General features: G+C 26.6%; 1 protein-coding gene across 5 annotated transcripts in view; it reads right to left on the bottom strand.

Annotated features, from left to right (window-relative positions):
- Positions 1 to 15,999, bottom strand: part of LOC148227205 (Ig-like and fibronectin type-III domain-containing protein 2) — a 123,558-nt gene extending 107,559 nt beyond the window's left edge. The window contains exons 1-2 of one of the 5 annotated variants that reach the window (XM_088201078.1): positions 9,939 to 10,018; positions 7,954 to 8,032 (exon numbers count right to left, since the gene is read on the bottom strand). The gene's annotated coding sequence lies outside the window, so the exon portion shown is untranslated. Of the gene's footprint in view, positions 1 to 7,953; positions 8,033 to 9,938; positions 10,074 to 15,976 lie in introns of those variants that run through there. The other 4 variants (XM_088201080.1, XM_088201082.1, XM_088201079.1 and 1 more) reach the window with 4 other exon arrangements.
- Positions 16,000 to 16,480: the final 481 nt, after the last annotated feature.

The raw sequence follows: 16,480 nt of genomic DNA, 5'->3' as shown, positions 1-16,480 counted from the left end.
TTAATGATTTTCTAATGCAATTTCGTAACTTTTAAAATCTCGAGATCATGGGTAATAAGGAATTCCACCTTGTCTTCATATCGAGACATAAATTAAGCTCGACATCAAATTCGCTCTTTACATATTTTTGTAAAATTGCACTTCGGAAAGTCTCGAGTCCCGGGTTATTAATTTTTTAATTCCCGGGACTCGAGACAGCAAAAAATCTTTGAATTCTCGGGAATAAATTCCCGGGTTGTCTCGACACAGAATCCCTACTACTGTGAGAACAAACTTTTGAAATTTCCAAGAATCGCATATTTTACAGTTATCTATTTTAATTTAGATAGGATAATTATATATAAGTATAATAACACAGAACTAGCGCTGATAAGTGTTTATCGTGTATTTTGCCCTTTACGCGATTTTTTTATATTTTGAGACTTATAAATTACTGTGAAAACAATCTTTTGGAATTTCCAAAAATCGCATATTTTACCGTAATCTATTTTAAACTAAATAGAGTAGTTATATATAAATATAATAACCCAGAACTAGCGCTGATAAATGTTTATCGTGGATTTTCCCTTAACGCGAATTTTTTTTTATGTTTTGAGCCTTGGAAATTAGTGTGAGAATAAGCTTTGAGAATTCACAAAAATCGCATATTTTACAGTTATCTATTTAAAACTAGATAGGGTAGTTATATATAAATATAATAACCCATAACTAGCGCTCAGTATACTTTTGAATTTTGACTGAAAACGTTCGCAAAAAGTTTCGTTGCGTCTTTGAAAAGTACTTTTGTCGTGGTTTTAAGACACTTTGTCACAGTGTCATTGTGTTTTTGGTAAAAAATTCTGTACAGCAAGAAAATAAGTATGTATCTTTTTATTCACATATGGGCTATTTTTTATGTGTTATTTATAGATAATTGTTTTTTATAGATCATTGTTGAGAACGACTAATTTGAGTTACCATAGTTTATATTCTTTATAAATGGATAATTCAGGCATATTAAGTCAAAAAGACAAGGAAAAATAAGTTTGGAATGTATATCTTTATGAAAAGAATAGACCAAAGAATTTTTATATAAATTTTGAGGTACAATAGTGAAAATATCATAGAATATTTACGTGGTATTGCATATAATTATAATATGAGTTATTAATTTGAAATATAAAATTGTTTTTCATTTAATATACTTTTTCGTATTAATGTATATTTTATTAATATTTAAAATAAAGCTAAGCGTGTAAGTTTTTTTTAATTTTTGTCACTTATATGACCGTCGCCCAATTGACCGGAATCGCCCATTTGTCCGTCGCCCAATTGTCGCGTTACGATTTATGTTGCTCTAAACCGAAACGTGTAAAAAGCAACTCAATTAATATTCTTTAACTGACAGTTGTAGACGCTACTTTTTAATAAACTTTGTACGTAACTATTTCGTTTCAAAAAATATATTTATGGCGACACATCACCAGTTTAAGCAAAAATGTTTCAAACATACGTGTATCGGATCATCCGCTCTGTGAATTAATACAGCTTCACTAATATTGACTAGTGAGAATAAAAATCAACTGTTTGACACATTTTAAGTTGCATAGTTAGAGAAATAATATTTGCACTAGTGAAAACAAAGCTTCACTGAAAAATACAAATTTACTGTTGCAGTTACATACCGTCTATTTATGGTTCAAACCTAAACCTAATCCAAACCTAACATGACCCAATGATTCTAAACAATTTTAAACAAGCAATAACTTTTTAACTTTCATTAGGTTAGATTTTAAGTAAAACAGCAAATGGGCGTTTTAAAACTGTCACGATTGAGTTTCATAGACATTTTACAGCAGCATTAAATTATACTATCGCTATAAATAATATTTTGAATAATTAGTGAAAATGTATTCGGATTTGACTCCACTGAAACAGTTAATGAAATTATTTTTATACTAGTGAAAATATAAATACAAAAATATAAAAAACGATACAAATAAAATTCAAAGTCAGTTTAAAACCAAGCAAGTATTAAATAATATTACTTAAACTGAAAATAAGCACTAGCTTTAATAGCAATTTCAGTTATTAACTCGCACATATAATTGCGTTCTGCAAAAAAATCTTCAACGTATGTTATCAATATTTGTATGATTCAAAACAGTTTTTAAGATTTTTTTAATAGTATTTATTTATACCACATACTCTATTGTGTAAATATTATTTTAAAATCCACTAAATAAAGCTTGTAAAATTTAATGATTTTATTTACTCAAGGTTCGTTTGACGTGTCAATCCCTAATTTTTTTTCATAAACATGAAATTAACAGTTTTTGTTTATGCCCATGACATTATTAACAGGTAAAATGTTTCAAAATTAAAAGATGTCTAACTATCAGTGAGCTTTATAAACAATATTAGAAAGTGTCTTTTGCATTAAAAAAAATAGTGACTTTTAATGTAATATAGACTTTTTCTATCAGTAAATGTTAGAATTGAGACTTTTATCAAAAACTTGATCTGAACTAATAATAACTCAAAACCATAAAATTACTCATAACAGAAAAGGATTTTTAAATAATGATAATAATCATAAACATGCATAAATAGACGTTTAAGAATTTATATTTAATGCATTGCCTTAATAAAAATATGTACCACTGACTATAAATATATATATATATTTTGATAATACTACAAATTATTTGATGTTATATATATTCAATATTATTAACACTGACTTTAAAACTTATTTTTAATAAAATTTTAACAAATAGAGTTTCTAAAACAAAGTACAATTATTATTGATAATAAAACATTTCCATAGAAATGCATATCGCCTGCCAGCACGAAACTACAAAAACGATGTGCTTCGTAATGATCTTTTTATGGACACGTGTAATTTTACGCCAAATAAATCGTTGCTAGTATATATTTTAAATATTCCAAGTGAAATCGATATGTCATATCGTAAAATACAAAATTACAGAGCACGACATATGCAAAGTCTAGCAATTAGATTTTAACACGCACATTCGGATACGCGTAATTTGATTGGACGAGAATGACTATGATGGTTAAAATTTGGTGAAATATTAAACGCGTCATTTAACTGGTGCTAGATTGACTTTTAATACGATTGTAACAATGCTTCATTAGTAACTACACTTTATTTTATAAATTTAAAATTATGAGTATTAAATTCATAAAAAAACAACAAACGACTTTTTAAATACTTGTACGTTAAATTATGTATTGAATAAAATATGTATATAAAGCGTTTCTATCAATGTAAGGTTTGATAGAAGATAAAGTAATATTTAGGAAAGCAACTTCTTGCAGTATTCCACCTTGATTTAATTTTATATAATTTATTAGGCGGCCTAAATTATATTTAAATAAAAAAAGTTATTACGTAAGGCAAAAAAAACTACATTTATTGGAACATCTTATACAAAATGATAAAATAAAATATTTCATAAAGACATTTTTTGTTGCAAAAGTGGAAGCTAATAATCTCAGTAATTAAATATTAGGAATTCCTATGTAACTACCAGGGAATTGCTGAAAGATTTTAGCAAAAATCTTGATTATTATCATCGGGTAGTTTTAAAACTAGAAATATTTGACCCGGAAACAACAAAATACTTTGCACAATCTAGCTTAATGCTTTCGAAATACTCGAAATGATTCTCAAGCAAATACCTCTGATAAATAACGTCATAAATTTTAGAATTACAGATATGTCGACCAATGTTTTGGATCTACTCGAGAAGGAATTCAAGAACATGACTCTGCCCTTTCGACTTCAATTGTGTTGAATTTCTGATGAAGCAATACAGTTCTTGGTATTTGTTTATTACTTGAATTTATTTTTCTGTAACTAAAATTGTTAAATGTTCTTTAAATTGTAACTAGTCACGTTTCTTATTTTTTGATTTTTTTATCTATATTATTTGAAAATATATTTAAAAAATCATACAATTTAAAATCAATGTTTTATAAATAAATAATATCAATCAAGAAAATATGTGACAGAAAAAAAGTTAAAGAAACATCGTTATATATGGTATTTTATAGATGTACTGTTGATCTAGTTTTTAATAAATTAATAAATTAAACTTTTATTATCGGATTAAAGAGCAAGTGCTCTTACCATCTGAACTACTTTTGTTGTTCGAAATTCAGTTTTCTATTTGAGTTACTTCGACTGTGTTATTTAAATACGCCTGTATAATCTTTATTGGCATATAGAACCCATATTGTTTTTAATGTACATTTTCTAACATTACACAACTAGGTTATAGGTTGTCTGTGATTTTTTTTGTATGTATGCATATTAATAAATATTTACATAGTAGGCGTCCAATTCTTCGCGATAACGTAATAGAAAGCGTTAAACGCGTTTCAAGGCCGATCTTTGTTGTCGATCAGCTGTGCAAAGCAAAAATAATATTATCGATCGATGCGGAACGTTGATTTTTTGCAGTGAAATTTTCTTGCATGGAAAAAATCGCAAAAAATAAAACACTTGCAAAACGCTAGCTCGAACAAAACGGCCGCGTGACAATAAAGCTCGGTATCGTTTTACGTGACCGGCGATTAGGCACCGTTTATTAAAACATTCTTGTGAAACGATGGAAGATAACAATGGAATTGCATTTTCATCTGCTGTAGTCGTTAGTGAGATAAGGAGCTTATTAAAAAACGTTACAGTTTACACAAGAGATAATTTCGAACCGAGCGGTAAGGCTTGATGGGCAATTAAAGATATATTATACTGTTATTATACAAACAAACGAGATATCTGTAACATCATAATAAGAATAGGGTAAACCTGGGGCAAAAGGACATTGTTATTTCTATGAAATGTACACGATGAAAGATAATTACAATGGAGAGAAGATCAATAGAAGAGGCATTTTCGCTAACAGGTGCTAATTTGGATTTGCTATTTCCCTATCTAACAGAACAAACCATAACTTTGTTAAAAATAGTATTATTTTTCACAAAGATGAGATAATTTAGTTTATGTATTCACAAAACCTAATCATTATTTTTTTTTCTTATAATAACATCTTTGTTTTAGAACTATTAAATACTTCAAAAACATTGTTTATACCATTATATATCTATTATATTTGAAACTAAGCTTTAAGTTTTTCATTACAACTATAATTAGAAATGTTTTAAAATGAAAATTGTTAAAAAAATTGTTATTTATTCAAAAATAATATTTTTAATGTTATTTTTATTGATGTGCAAAGTTTACTGATGTTATTATTTTTTTGCTAGCTAATAATTTTTTATTTATTTAAGAATATTTTACATATCTTTTAAAATTAGTATGACTAATAGTTATATACATTTTTTCAAGTTGTTATTATAAATATTTAACATAATTATTAATTTATGTGAAAATATTGAATATAATATTTGTAAGTATAATAGACTAATAAAATTTAAAAAAATACTTACTTAAAAAAAAACTTACTATTTATATATAAAATAGCTCGCGATTTATATTTAATAAATATAAGCTAGCAAACCTATGTTTCAATAAATTGAATATCGATAGACTAATGCAGGGTTACCCAAACTATGTTCCGTAGAACACCAGCATTCATGTTTCACCTCATGTTAACAGGTAAATGATAAAAAGGACGTTATTTTTGCACCCGCTGCATAAAAGAGATGACGTATATTGTTTTTGATTTGCTGCCTGATTCAGACCGACGCGACAGCTGACTGTTATTAGTCTGTCGACAGTTGCTAATATTGCAGCGCTTAATAATTTGCTTACAAATCTGATTAAAAGATGCAAAAGCAGCTTTAAAATACGTGTTACTTATTTAAAAAAAACAAGTCTGCGGGAATATAACCTATTTCACAAGTAAGTGTATTTGTTTAAATGTTTTAAATAAAATAAAATTTTAAAATAAAATGCTTTAAATAAAAAAAAATTATTCTTGAACTATTCACCTGGAAAAGGCATTAAATACTATTGAAAATATAAAATACATTTTAATTTTTATCAAAATGACACTTTCACAAAATTGTTTTTCTTAATATAAAATTGAAATATTTTTAGTTAAAGAAGAAAACTTGAACAGAAAAAAGCGTAATAATTCGACTAATACATAAATAATCACAAAATAAACTAGGTGTTCCAAAGCAATGAAATGTTTAGTAACTCCTGGACTAATTAAGCTTAGCACACTTACAGATATGTCCGACGGACACAAGGACAGATCTATCCGAGCTTCGCTACACATGCAAACTGTCTGAGTTCTGACGTAAGTCTTATCGGACAATAGATTTAGGTGTTTTTAGGTGATTCTGCATTTCAACTAAACAAACATATTATAAAGCCCTATTCCTACTACTTCTAGTACTAGAAAAATAACTAGTAGTGATTGGCATCAAAACAATATTCAATTACACGGCTTACAATTATTTTTAACACACGAATTTAGCTTACAATATATGATGTTTCACTATCTTATATAAAAAAATATCAAAAAATACATGTTCAACAGTAATAATATTGAGTGACTGATGGGTCATAAAGTAATAAAACATTATCACCAAAATATTATTTTAGACGTTTACCAATGGCGGCAGCCTTGGCGCAAGTATATATAAGCGAGTGGAAATGGCCTGGGTCATAAAATCACTTAAAGGATAAATTTTAACAAAAAATAATAGAAACCATTGAGTGCAGGTACTCGAAAATTAGTGTCCGATCCGTTCGTTGTGAGCACGGACAGCGGACAGACGTATCCGTCTTTTCTCACCACACACGATCGGATTTGTCCGCCATGCACCCGCGACGAACAGATCAAGCTAATGGTTAAGTCAGTAACTATTACATTAAAAACCTGAGAGCAAATACCATATAAATCGTAGTGTTTTTTAATATAAATCGCGTCTGGAAGATCGGAATTAGTGATGATTATATAATAAATGTTTCAGTCAATCATCACAAATTATATTTTTCTAGATTTTTTTATTAAAAATCGTGTTGTGCATAGTAACATCTATTGACTGTAAGCTGTTATAATAGTTTATAGTAAATAAAATAGATGCCACTAATTTGTGGATTATTTAATTTCAGTCTGGTGTTTCGCTTATTGTAGACGTTGATTGTAATAACCCTGTTGTAACTCATTAGGCAAACGCTTTTTATGTTGCAACGAAAGAATTATATTTAATTAATGTATATAAAAAAATACTTTTTAAAATACAAACTAAGACATAAAGCTTGACATTTAAAATTATTGTACATAAATATGTATTAAACATATGTAATATAAAGAAGTCAAATAATCTGTCAAAAATAAGATTAAAATGTGTTTGTATATAACACAATAAACTATGTTGATACAGTATTGAATAGAAGATATGCAATAAAATGTAAATAAATTGTTGTATTTATTAAAATAAGAAGTTGTAGGACATTAAGGGTTTTTTGAGCCATATTTTCAAACAAATTAAATACTTTAAATGTAGAATATCGAATTGCTACGATAATTAATTAATTAATATACATATGTCTAGAACAATAAAACCATATTTAATAATATAATATATTTAGGTTTAGCACAGATTAGTATGTGTCAGTAGAATTTATCTTTGAAATGCATTGAAAAATAATAATAAAACTGTGGTAATGTAACGGGATACTACGGTCTTGTCAACAATAAGCAAAGTCTGATTTATTTTAATTAAAATGGAGTACAATCATAGTACATATTATGCATTTTTAATAAGGATTTTTATAATAAAATCTAGAAACATTTCACTACTTTGTCAATCAGGCTTTATAATTTACATTAATTATTACTGTTATAACACTGCATTTTAATTGTTGTACCTCCGTATTATTATATTTTATAATAATTTAGAAATGCCTAATTTTTTATATTAAAACCATTGGTGTATTATATAAATAAATCAATATAAACTCACGTTAAAGCAGCAACTGCGACTGTCGTCAAACTTAATAAATTTTGATTTCAACGAACAAAACACTTTTTCGCACTGTTTACTGCAAGAAAAACACATTTTTTGTCATTAAAATCGCAACGAAACACAAGCATACATTTATGGGTATTTTACACGATATTGACTTCAAAAGTCATTATTTGTATTTGCTCATAAAAACATCGTGTAATTGTGTTTACCTAAAAAAGCAACCTTGATTTCATAATAAGGAAACATTCTGCACCCAAAGGTCATGATCGTCACTTGACATTGGATGAAATACGATGGGTATTTTTCTAACTATGATAGATTGTATTGAATATTTATTTAAGAACCATATAATACAATCTAAATGTTTATTTACGAATGAACCCAACGTTAAAAATTAAAATGTGTATTGAGAAATAGCTAGAAAAGTTTTCCAGCCAAAGTTACTTTTCCTTTGTGACGTTTTCGCAACCTTACGAAAGACAAGCAGCAAAAGTATCGTTTTCTTTTTACGACTAATTATTTCAAGATTGTTATTTTTTTCGCCGCTTCGTACTTTGCTATTGCAATATCTATTTGAGCGCAGAAAAGTTTTCCTTTCCTTGAACGTTTCGAATCGCGTGTGTATTTGTTTCATAAAATCTAAAACCAGTTATATTGGTATTTTTGAAATAAACCGTTTATTTGCTTTAAAATATTTTAAAATATAGATACTTGATAATGTGACCATGTTATATTGTAGTTAAATTTATAGTCTTACCAGCACGAGTGGTATAAATCGCTGACTATTGAACTGAAAAACCTAAATTCGAATTCCATATGAAACGTGTTTTTTTATTTATATTGCCTGGGAAATCGAAATAAATGATTAGTATTTAAATATAATTACAATCGATCATTACAGATCAGATTTTCCTAGATTTTCCTTATCTCATGAATAACATCGAAGAATAATTAAAATGGAGCTAGCTATGTATTTTTTTTTTATAATACTGTGCTACTTCAGCTCATAAAAAATATGTCATGCGTATTAAAATAATTTGTTTTAAATAAAAACTATAAATAAATTAATTTATTTTAATAGTTACAAGTATAAGATCTTATGTAAAATTTAAGCAATGTTAAAATTTATAGTTAAATTTATATTTAAAGGCTCTCAAGTTTTTTCGAAAATAAATAAGAAAGAGCATATTTATAATTGACATACATATTTGATCTTAAAAGTATTTGCTTCACTTAATTTTATTAAAATTAAAACAATAATTTTTAAGAAGGTGGCCAAATAGAGAGTTAGATTAATTCTATAAAAATATATTTATAAAGAAAGTTTATTGACTTTTGAATTACTAAATATCCGGTAATTATAAAAAAATTGACTTGTGTCTGTTTCGTATAACTAACGAGCGAATTGAAAATGATTTATTCAAGTAAATAAAATATAATGATGCAAAAGCTAGTGTAATAATGTCTATTATTTTCAACAGTATACTGTACATATTAAAAAGTATTACTACTTATTACTTATAATACTATAGTATTTATGTTGACCTTGAGAAAATACTAGGATGATTTTTATATTTAATACGATTCAAACTACAATATAATAAAAGCACATTTGCAGCAATTACTATAAAAAAAACTATTACTACATCGAATAATAACTATAAGATCATAGATTTAACACTGACAACAATAATGTCATTTAAAATAACTAGATCTAAATATTATAAATGAATATGCAACCTAGTTTTAGAAATATCACAATCACAAAAAAAAATCACATTCACGTACATATCTAAACACCATAAAATATCGTAACGCTGAAGTTTCCTGATTTGTTTAAGATACAAGTATCTCTAGGGTTCAATCCAACCTCCCGCTATATGTACGTCGCTCGTACAACGGGAGTAAAATTTAAAAAAAATGAAAAAAAACGTTTTCGCGAAATTCAATGGTATATTCGTATGTGTTTTAGTATTTACCGATAGCGACAAATTTTCCGGTAATATTGTGAGCGGCTGTGCGAGCCGCTGCGGCCGCGTCCGTAGCGCGAGTCGCACTGAAGGAGGCTGATTGCCGTTCGTGGCCAATCGCCATAATTGCACAAGACACACGACTCGGAGTATGTGTTTGTGATACACACAAAAAGACACCATCTTATAATGTGACGCTAAAACGTGACCGTGTAATCACAAGTAAGCAAAGTAATAAAATTAAATTTATATCAAAACATTATAAAAAAGACAACCCTCAATCACATCTGGTTCGGTTGGTTAAGGTCCTTCAGCAATATCTAGGAATAATATTGCTCTAGATTGTATTATATTGTGAGTATTAGATTGTTTCTTTTAAAGTGTTATTTAAAGCACTGTAAGGCGTTGGATTAAGTATATTTATAATGGCAATAGTAACCTTGAAAATGAGCGTTCTGTGAAATCTCCATCAGCTGTTTATGAATAATTATTAAAAAAAAAACACTATTAAATCTAATCCACACACAACTGTTCGGACATTCGCGGCAGACTTAGAGGTTTTTTCCTGCAACCGTTTGATAACATATGAATTCCATAGAAAATTTGAAAAAGATGGACAAATGAGTATCGCAAAAGCTGATTCAAAACAATAAAAGAAACATTTTTAAAGAACATCATTACCTGCGATAAGAAATGAATTATTTACGAAAATCAGAAGAGATCGAAACAATTTTAAACAGCAAATAAACTCGAAAACAATGTAGTAAATAGCACTCTGAGGATTATTCATTGATTGTTTCTTAAGCCAGGTGAGACAGTTTTAAAATAATCGTATTATAGAAAAATTTGTATCACGTCGGGTTATAACACTTTCGGGTATTGAACAACATAAGGTTTCACCACTTTTGGGTTTTGAGACCAAAGAAGTGTGATTTTGGAAGCAAATAGACGCCAGAAAAGCTGGTGAGAGTGTATTTAATAAACATTTATAAATTACTACATATAAATATCAGGCAATTAGTTAAAATGGTAGATCTTGCAAATTGAAAAATCTACTCTGGCGCGTCGAGTAGTATTATTGTCAACTGTGATTTTAATAAAGCACCTGAAATTTGTAAAAATGTGTTCTCATGATGCTCTTTGATAGCGTGGTATATTGTCGGTGACAAAATGTCACATCTTTTATAATACTGATTCGGGACAGCTCTGGCGAATCGCAGATGAGGATGTTTGCCAGCCAATCGCAACCCTTCAAAATTTGTACATGCTTAAACTATTTTTTCAGCTTTAACTTTATCACAGAATTTCGCAAGAGAGAAATGACTAAGTAATACTCAGTGGCGTACGGTGGGTGTGGATATGAATAATGAAAAAAAGTGTAAATTTTTCAAGTAAATTTTATTATTATTTATATGTTAAATTTTTTAATTACGCTTTCGTAAAATGTGCTTTTTTGTTTTAATTCTATAAGGAGTCTTTTTTATTTTAAATCAAGCATAGGCCACATAGTCTTTCCTGGCCTTGCGTACTTCGATAAGAGGTATTGATTCTTTTAAGAGCAGAAAATAAACGTTCTGCTGAAGCATTTGGAAGAGTTAATATTAGTTTGGCTCTTTTATCTACTTCCTGAAAACCTGATTTAAGATTTTTTTTCATAAATTGTACAAGCTTATAAATATGTTTATCTGCAAATTCAGAGCACGAATATAAAACAGTAAGTTCATTTTTTATTTCTTTATCATCAAATAATTTTCCATAGATTTTTTTTTAGTTTATTGATTAATTCATTTGGAAAGTTTTCCTTATATTGCGCATATTTTTCTTTCTCAGTGATAATATTACAATTTGGACACTGAAGAAAATCAGGATTTAATTTGCTTATATATACTATTAACTATTGTATTAAATAGTTGATTAAGTCTGTGGTAATTTTCTTCAGATACATAAGAATCCCATAATTTTATCCTGTTCATATCCGGTTCATGTTTCATCATATTATTAATAATCATTATTTGTTTTTGCAATATTGATAACCTTTTCCTATTATATAAATCGTTATTAAAATTAAAACACTTAAATGATTAAACACTTTCTTCACATGGAACTAGCAAATTCAACACTGAACCAAAGTTGCATTGCCGGTATTTCGGGATTGCAATTTGACGATCCCAGGATCAGTTCCTAGGAGTATTAAAATATATCAATAATTTATTTTTAATATTCATAAATTTGTATATGTATACTATCTATTAAACAACATTTATAAAACATTAAATGAAAAATACAATTTATTGTATTATATGTAATACGTTTATTTTTATTTAAGTAAATGCACATAAAGAATCTTTAAATACACGTACGACAGAGTAAATATTATCATAAGATTGATAAATCAGAAGGTAAATGATAAATAATTTTATTTTCATTATTAGACCGATGTAATTAATTAAATCGTTATTTACCACTAATATAGGCTTTTTACTATTACATATTTTTCGTTATCTAAATAATCTTTAAATATAAAAGTATGTATTTACAATTCTAACCTTGTTTTAAGTGCGTTTTCCAAAAAATATTTTATTGTAAAACTGAAAGATTTGATAAAATATTTGCATTTAAAAATATTTCAAAAAATCTATAAAATTCTATTTCTGGTAGGCCACACAATTTTTTTTTCTATAAACTTGACAATTATTTAGTTAGACAATATACAATTAAGGTTATCGATATAACTAAATATTAAGTTCACAAATTTAAAATACAAAGTCTAGTGCGTGTTAATAGTACCTTGAATGTATCGATTAGTATCGAACATGTAAAAGTTTAATTGCGCAATTATGTACATACAGAAATATATATATATATATATATATAAGGTCTTTAGTATAGGGATATGTACACATATTACATTGTTTCGTGTAATTTTTACTAGCAGTACTTTTAAAATTAATTGTATTATTTTTTTGCTTAATTATCTAATATTTTAGTGTGATATGTGGTAGTAATATAAATATATTTAAAAAAATAATTTCTTATACACAAAATACAATAACTGATTATTACGTCAATTTAAATAATATTATTGTGACGACTGTATAAGATAACATAGAGTGTCAATATATGATTAGAAGATTCTATAGTATGTGCATACATAAATATCATATATGTGAAAAAAATGACGCATGCTTTATTATGCTAGTTAAATTTTATTCAAGGCAATTAAATGAGTTGTAAAACACTATAATAAATAATAAGAATATGATAATTATGTGATTATAAATAATAAAATAATTGATTTATTGTGCTATATATAATACAAAACATTCAATTACGTATCGATCATATATATTTATATTTTAAATATATTAAATAAATAATATTTTTATAAAATTCATAGAAAATACATATCCATATCAATAATGAATTGATTAAAAATAATATGTAATACTAATTGCTTATATAACCGATCTTGTAATATGTAATTTGTTACATTATCACAAGAAAAACGTCTAAAAATAGTTTTTGTGTTCAATATGATGTCAATCAAAGAAAGAATTTTAGGCAGCAAATTGAATTAGACCACTCAAAAGATAAGGATGTTTTTTATTGAATTACTTGAAGGATCAAATCATTGTTGTTATATGGCTAGGGGACTCGCAATAAAAACATGAGTTAAAATCACACGTAGTACACATTTGTTGTGTAAGTCATGGGATTGAAAAACAATCGATAAATTTGATATTATACATGGCAGACAATGGGTACGTAATATTTGTTAAGTGTGTTTGTTTTAATGTCACATTTAATTCGTTTTAAAACAAGTGTTTATATTTTATTTAATACTTGCAAGCAGTGCAGTAACTTGGTGGGTGAAATATGTGCATAAGCACAAGGGCTAAAATGACATGTGCAAATACCACATCGCTACTGTTTGGGAGGAGTTTTTGCGACAGACAGACGGACACACATATTTTACATCTTTGTCATGACTATAAGAATATATCCGAATATTAATGCTGCTCTCATTTTAAGCATATTTTTTTAGTTAAGAATTATTTGAGATCGACTTTAGTACAATACAATTAATTAAAAAATGAATCCTTGCACAGAGCACAACAAAAGTTTGTTACGGCAATGGTATAGTTTCTTAATATTGTTCAAGTGCGCTTGTCTTTACATCTTATTAAGTTTTGATACTTATAATATTTATTTATTACTCACACTCTTATTATTCGTTGATAAACTCTTGCTTCTAAATATTTAATATTACAAGCGAGTTCAAGAACACTCTGCATGTTATTCAATTTTGACTTTGGCAAAATTTTCAAGGCATTGTTCACGCGCGCGCGTGTGCATGTTAAACTTTCGGAACTTTCAAACCAATAGTCGTTTGCTAATGGTTCAACTCTTGACTTTGCCAAGTCCTTGCTTGTGACACTCTTGGTAACTCTTTAAGAGGCGCTGCAATATAACTCGGCTACCAATATGGACTAAAAGCAGTTTAACGACGCAATATTTATACATCGTGTTTATCATATAAGGACGTGTCTATTTTAGTACTATGTGCGTGTTTATTGTAGTCCTAATAATTCTGAGCATATTCCATGAGAGACTGTGTGAATTAGAATGGAAGATGAGTTGGCAAAATAGACAGGGTGGAATTGTTTGATTTACCTATTCATTTGACTTACGAGTTTGCAATATTCAAATCAGTCTTTGGTTCAACTTTAGCCTATATCTGTTGAATTTGAATGCTGAGGCAAAGGATAAAATCGATTCGAGGCTTGTTTGTTTAATATAATACAAAGACACGACTTTTTTATGCTAACTTTAAATAGAATAATACAGAATATACTGATATATATATATATATATATATATATATATATATATATATATATATATATATATATATATATATATATATATATATATATATATATATATATATATATATATATATATATATATATATATATATATATATATATATATATATATATATATATATATATATATATATATATATATATATATATATATATATATATATATATATATATATATATATATATATATATATATATATATATATATATATATATATATATATATATATATATATATATATATATATATATATATATATATATATATATATATATATATATATATATATATATATATATATATATATATATATATATATATATATATATATATATATATATATATATATATATATATATATATATATATATATATATATATATATATATATATATATATATATATATATATATATATATATATATATATATATATATATATATATATATATATATATATATATATATATATATATATATATATATATATATATATATATATATATATATATATATATATATAAATATAATTCACTAATTTGAAAAATTATTCTGCAGAGCAAATATTTTCGATACAAATCAATATGTTTTATAATAAATAAACATATATTGACATAAGGCGGAAATTTAATTTCAGAAGATTTTAATGGGGTACAATATCATTAATATTTCCGTTCCGAAAGTGTATATAAAGTTAATTAATAAACATAGTATAATAGTGTACATATCTTGATTACACACATTACAACTAACGACACACAACGTATCATTAGTTTATTGTCTGTGTGATATGAAAATTCGTTTTGTCTACAAAACGACATTGTTCATTGTGACATAATCACGAGTAATTTGAAAAATGCGTGTTTGATGTCATAATATGACGTCAGATAACATCCTGCACAGCATCCATCCATATTTCACAAATAACAATCCATCACGATTATAATGTCATTCACGTATGAGTGAAAGGATCAGTGGCCAAGATTCACTATTGTACAATTGAGCAATGCACAATTTGCATTTATGTAGAATTCAAGATCAGAACTGTCTGAAGATAATTTTAGTTTTCAACCTTGCAAGCGGGTCAAGAATGAAAATTCAATTCGGTTTTGTGAACATACACATTTCTAAATAAGTTTAGCCTAGAATTAAACATACATTGAACGAAGCTCGTTTCAGTGAGATGTTGAATTTACGGTAGATCGAATGTGGGAGATCATCCAAGGACGTCAGGATGAACTGGTTGATTATCACCCACCGTGTACTCCTGTAAAGAGAAATAATGTATTGTGATTAAGAGTTTCTACATATATATAAATGTGTTACATTATTTTCGCAATAATAAAAATCATTATAATTAACAATTTTTAAATAAATTTAATGAAATTATAAAACATGGCTTTCATAATAATAAAATCATATTTATTATCGATCACTCAAAATAATCACGTTGTAATTAAAATGCAAATATAAAACTTATTATTATTTTGTAAACAAAATAAAATACCAAATAATAATACTACTATTTTATATTAGAGATGTATAGAACATATCAATACATTATTGTAATTTAAATCAAATGTTTTATATCATTACCAATAAGTATGAAAGCGAATCTTCAATTTCCTGTAGCAAAAAAAAATTGTACTAACTTGGCAAATT

This window comes from Plectrocnemia conspersa, unplaced genomic scaffold (assembly GCF_051122295.1).
Source record: "Plectrocnemia conspersa isolate PC_06_02 unplaced genomic scaffold, ASM5112229v1 ptg000013l, whole genome shotgun sequence".
Taxonomy (NCBI): Eukaryota; Metazoa; Arthropoda; class Insecta; order Trichoptera; family Polycentropodidae; genus Plectrocnemia; species Plectrocnemia conspersa.
The sequence above is the reverse complement of the archived record's forward strand: the minus strand, read 5'-3'. Positions and strand labels throughout refer to the sequence as shown.